The sequence below is a fragment of the Ranitomeya imitator genome, chromosome 4 (genome assembly GCF_032444005.1).
Source record: "Ranitomeya imitator isolate aRanImi1 chromosome 4, aRanImi1.pri, whole genome shotgun sequence".
Lineage (NCBI taxonomy): Eukaryota > Metazoa > Chordata > Amphibia > Anura > Dendrobatidae > Ranitomeya > Ranitomeya imitator.
This window is the reverse complement of record NC_091285.1, coordinates 31,587,318-31,593,317: the sequence shown is the minus strand read 5'-3', so window position 1 is coordinate 31,593,317 and position 6,000 is coordinate 31,587,318. Positions and strand designations below refer to the sequence as shown.

At 40.8% G+C, this 6,000-nt stretch overlaps 1 long non-coding RNA gene across 1 annotated transcript in view; it reads right to left on the bottom strand.

Moving 5' to 3' along the window:
- Positions 1 to 1,011: 1,011 nt before the first annotated feature.
- The window catches only part of LOC138673922 (uncharacterized), an 86,949-nt gene continuing 81,960 nt past the window's right edge, over positions 1,012 to 6,000 (bottom strand). Inside the window, exons 3-4 of the long non-coding RNA XR_011320371.1 lie at positions 1,883 to 2,047; positions 1,012 to 1,797 (exon numbers count right to left, since the gene is read on the bottom strand). This is a non-coding gene — a long non-coding RNA (uncharacterized lncRNA). The remainder of the gene's footprint in view (positions 1,798 to 1,882; positions 2,048 to 6,000) is intronic.

Below are 6,000 nucleotides of genomic sequence, written 5' to 3'. Positions count from 1 at the left end.
TGGCACCATTCAGTTTGAAAACCAAATATCACAGACATGGATTGCTGTGTGGGACAGTATGTCGGACAGGTGAGGGATATTGTTGTTTTTAATTTATTTTACTTTTTTTCAGGAAACCAGGGCTTCAATGGAATGGGTGTTAGGTGAACATTTTTTGTTATTTTCTGATCTTTTTTTTACAGGGGTTCAGGGCTTCAATAGAATGAGCGTAAGGTGAGCATAACTGTGTTTGGTATTTTTAAATAAATTTGTAAAGCAATGTGTATTTTTATTTCAAATAAATGGCTTTATTGTTTGTGTTTTTTACTGACCATATGACTATGACGTTAGTAATGGAGAGGTGTCTTACAGACGCCTCTCCATTACTAACTGCTGGGCTTAATGTCACCTGAAAATACAAAGGTGACATCAACCCCAAAAATATGAACCCCTCTTGCACAGGGCAAGTGGGAAAGGTCGAACAAAGCGTCAAAATTGGACCATCTAATAGATGCGCCTTTTCTGGGGTGGTTGCAGGCTGCTATTTTTAGGCTTGAGGGGGCACTATACAGGGCACCTTACCAGATTGAGAATACCAGCCCCCGACTATCTGCTTCAGCTTGGCTGCTTGTCAAAAATGGGAGGGACCACATGACATTTTTGTAAATTATTTATTTATATAATTAAAAAAATATTGCATGGGACCCCTTCTATTGTTATCACCAGCCATAATAAAGCTGACAGCTGAGAGTGGCAGCCCGCAGCTGTCAGTTTTGTCATGCTGGGTACCTACATCGATTTCGGCAGCACGGATTACATCCACAAACCCTTTATTTCATCATAAGGTCAGATGAGGGACTTTCCTAGACTGAACAGGGACCTGTTGTTTGCAGGTGTTGTGTCTTTCCTTGTTTGTACATCACTCGTGTGCGTGTGTTTACACAGTCATAACGGCACTTTTATGGTGATCATTTAATGGCATAAATGAAAAATGGCACAATTGTTTTGTTTGTTGTATTTAATCCACAGTAAATCCAGAATGCATATGGTAAAAAAGTACAGCTCAAGGAAATCTCTGCAACTACAGACCTTTGCTGCTGTCATTGAGGTTGTTTATGATTGAGGAATGTTCTTCCTAGCTGAATGCAGTTGGGCAAATCATCAAGATCCGCTGCTGGCAGGTCCTGTGCAATCGTGGACCAATCATGTTCCAGATATGCTCCATGGGAGACAAATCTGAAGACACTGCAGGCAACATGGAGACAGGTGTTGTCATGTTGAGAAATAGCACCTGGGACACATTGGAGTAATGACTGCATGACTAGATCCACAACCAAATCAATGTGAGGTCGAGCTGTTAGTGTACCTGGAATGAAGACTAGAGGGGTCCATCTGCCGTACATTATGCCACACCATAATCTTAGGATTAGGACTGGTGTGATGCTCCCTAGTGAAGACCTCTTCATGGTGTTTCCCATATGGTCTCGTCAGAGTTGACGAATGGAGTATAGTTATCCATTTGGTACTGCAAGTAAAATTGGTCATTATGTACTGAGACAAAGGCATCAGTGTCTAAATAAACCAATAGAAGATGTTTTCACGACATTGGGCTACGAGACAGACATCCAGCTACATGTTTCCATTGACCTCATTAAACAGTTCTCAAAAGCTATAATGGTGTAGACCAATGGAAGCTGGACTACAGGTCTATCCTCTTCAGTGAAGAGTCCTACTTTTGGCTTGAGATTGGTTTGGAAACCACATGGGCAGTCTTGACGGATTATCATCACCTCAATGAAAGATCAGGTTCTGTGTTACCTAGATATGGACAAGAAGGAAAGAGCTGTAGAGAGCCAGAGCCAGAGAGACACACAAGCTGCTTTCTAGTGAGTGTTTTCCTCACCTTAGTGTTGGATTAACTGCTACACTGCTCAGTACTGTGTATATTGACCTCCACACTGCTGCTTTTTCTGAACGTGAGTTACAGAGAACTAGAAGAACATGATGTCCTCCTCTCTGCGTTGCTGTGTATGGGACATCATCAGCTGCTGAAAATTTGAGATGGAGCCTGTGGATTGGAAAAATGGTAAAAAGGATAATAGTAATATAAAGGTATAAATTCCTGAAAAATTCAATATCATTGAAACAAAGACATTTCATTGTGTGAAGCGGAAATGAAGTAATACATTAATAAAATGTGAAAATAAACTTTCTGATGAGAATAGATTTACTCATTGCTGCTTGTGGTTGAGAGTGGTTATATTTAGCCAGCGCTGCTTCAGAGAGGATCAAATTTTTGTGTCCATAGGGATTTTTTGCAGCCTAAAACCTAAATCTCTGCTCCCTCACAGTCTTGACCTCCAGAAGATAGCGTTCTCCAGCCAAGTGACAGACTGATTCATCCTTTTGGTTCAATGCCTTACAATTTGGAAATAAAGGTTACAGGAGGATGCCAAAAATGGAAGGGAACCAGTACAAAATAAGAAGTTGTCTTTTTGTTTCTCTGAAGCACGTTACTTTAACCCCTTTATGTTTTTTTTAATTCAATTTAATCTCATCATCTCCATCTTCCAAGAGCCGTACGAGGGCTTATTTTTTGCTAGAAGAGTTGTTATTTTAAATTAAACCATTAACCCCTTAACCCCGGAGGTATTTTGGTTTATGGGTTTTCGTTTTTCGCTCCCCTTCTTCCCAGAGCCATAACTTTTTTTATTTTTCCATCAATATGGCCGTGTGAGCGCTTTTTTTTTTTTTGCGGGACGAGTTTTACTTTTGAACAATTTTTTTTACCATGTCGTGTAATAGAAAACGGGGAAAAAATTCCAAGTGCGGTGAAATTACAAAGAAAGTGCAATACCACTGTATTTTTTGCTAGGTTCACTAAATTCTAAAACTGACCTGCCATTATGATTCTCCAGGTCATTACGAGTTCATAGACATCAAACTTGTATAGGTTCTGTTTTATATAAGTGGTGAAAAAAAATTCCAAACTTTGCTAAAAAAAAAAAAAAAATTGCACCATTTTCCGATATCTGTAGCGTCTCGAGCTGTTTTTAATGATACCATTTTTGTGCAGATACGTTATTTTGATCGCCTGTTATTTTAATGGCGACCAAAAAAACGTCATTCTGGCGTTTTGACTTTTTTCTCATTATGCCGTGTAGCGATCAGGTTAATCCTTTTTTATATTGTTAGATCGGGTGATTCTGAACGCGGTGATACCAAATATGTGTATGTTAGATTTTTTTTTACTGTTTTATTTTGAATGGGGCGAAAGTCTCACCCGCGGAGACGGACATGCGGAGTGTCTTTCCAGACTGCAGCATATCAATTTATCTTTATTTGTCTCTGCAAGATAAATTTCACCTGTACAATGTATTGGACACAGTGAATCCGCACGGTTCAAGAACACATGCAGATTCACCTGTAGCCAGAAGCGCTTTTGATGCAGCGGACATGTGCGGCGTCCAAAGCGCTGCCAATTACTGAACGTGTGCACCTTCCCTAATGAGGCCGGGAAACAAGCGATCGACTTCGATATTGTCGATCACGCTTGTTTAGCGGCCTGAATTCAACGCTTGTAAATACAACAGAAATGTTTCTGTCTGATGGTGCGATATGTTAGCATTTGGGGCCCCACTTTAAACTTTGGCCCAAGGCCCCACTTTGTCTAAAACCGGCCCTGTTGACTGTAGCATCTAAGGAGTCTAAGTGGAGGGTCTGTGAAAGGTAGAAGGGCTGGGATCTTCTTTGTGATCAAGGACCATGGAGTAGAGTATTCACAATCTGAAATTAATAAAACTGTAGATCTGGAACATCTGTGTGTTCTCGACGAGTCCCTGTTACATACTACATGCATTATGGATCTATGCAGAATGATAGAGATTACAGTCAAAAAATTTTGTATCAAGGTAACGGCGTTACGAGCCCTTTTGTGCACAGACGTTGTGCAATACACTTGTGGATTTGGTGAGTCACTAAATTCCACTGCGCGGATCCCAGAAAGATTAAAAAAAGAAATAGATAATGTGACTTCAGCAAATGTTAAGTCGTAAAACAGCCGGGGATAAAACAACTTATCACAGAAAAATCACGGATGAGATTAAAGCAACTGGGGAAAACGAAAAAGGGCGAGATGTCCATTGGAACAAACCAATAGGGGGTTTTATTTTTCTGCCAAAAACAATTGGAATCTGATTGGTCGTTATGAGCAAAAAGATCGGTTTAGAAATAAGGATCTAGATTACGGTGTTGGCAGGAAAATCAACTTAAAGTATCCTTAGGATCTTTAAGTAAAAAATTAATTAGTCAACTTTTTTTAGCTTAATTCTGTCAATTTACTTTTTTTTTGTCTTGTGCTTTTCGTTGATATATTTTGCTCTAAAGTCTTTAAAATGATACCTGGCTATTAACAAATGTAAAAAATGCTCTTCGTGTTTATCTTTTTAAAGCAAAATTCTCATGTTCTCATGTTCCACTAAAATGTTGCAAAATCTGTACGAAAAAAATCAGAGATACAAATTACGCGCAGGTACATACAAAATGGAGGATATTTGCATAAATTTTTATTACAATATGCAATTGATGAATCGGTCGCAAAAATCTGGAAAATAAAAGAACATGAGCAGGATGGAGAATGTAAAAATGAACAAGCGGACACATAAAACTGACTTAAACAAAAGTGGAAATGAAAGAAGAATTTGGCACAAATTAAAAATTAAAATAAAAAAATTACAAAAAAAGGAGCAAATGCAAAACAAAAAAAAGCGTCTATTTTTTTCCTAGTATTCAGAAGCTGTATTGCTATTATTCATATTTCATATATTTCACATTGACGTGCTTAGCATTGCAGAGTGCAACTTTTTTTGTTAATTGTTTATGGCGGTAGGTACTTCTAGTTAGCACCTGTTCACATTAGCTTGGAAGTGCCAGACAGTATTTTTGTATATTAGCTCTCTGGACGAGCACTCCTTCAGCATGTGGTGCCGTGGTGGATTTTAATTGCAGCAGGGTCCTACCTACCCATAAAATGAGACTTGGAAGAGAGGTATTCACATTTACCCAAGAATTTAGACTTCAATCTTAGACACATTAGTTTTGAGACCACCTTGTCGTTGGTTGATGGGCTTGTATGAATTGGCCAAATTATGTGCTAAAAATTTTGGGGGAAAATGGGGTGCGTCTTATAGTCGGAATATACTTAGAAATACTGTGACGGTGGTCGCAGTCCGACGCTGCAGCCTCCCTTCCCAGGCTGGTGTGGCTCTCTGTTGTGGCGGTGGCCTGTTGGGGGGTGGTGGAGCTGCTCTGTGAGATGGGGGTGGAGGTGGTGGTGGCCTTTTGGGCGGCGGGGCTCCGCCGGCATTTCGTGAATGCCGGGGGGCCTGCATAGATCCATTCCTGCGATGCGGTGGCCTCTGGGAAAATAGCCGCCGGGGCGGCGCATGTTCAGATTCAGATCTCGACAATGGACACTGCAGCCCCACAGGCCATCAAAGCCCCACAGGCCACTGCAGCCCCACAGGCCACCGCAGCCCTACAGAGCACCGCTGCCCCACAATCCACATGTCGCAAACTGCCGGTGGAGCCCCGCCACACCACAGAGCAGCACCACCGCACCAGTCTAGGAGGGGATTTCCTTAAGGCCACTGCACCAGCCTGGACCACCGAACAACCCTTGTGACCACTCCTCCATCAGTGACAAAACCCCTCCCCGGTAAGCTGAATTCGGACTGTAAGACGGACCCCCATTTGTCACATTTTTTTAACCCCTATTTTCCTTCTGAAAATTTGTGGTGAGTTTTATGATCCGGTGCGTCTTATAGTCCGAAAAATACTGTACATATTGTGTCATGTGAAGGGTAAACTGTGTCCTTCGGTCTTCAGTACTATATTGTGAAGTTATATCTGCGTTATAATGTGAATCGCCTTTTATTGTGATATTGTAATGTATAAAGAATAGATCAAGACATAAGTTAAGATTTAGGACATAAGTTAGTGACTATAGGGTAACATAGGCTA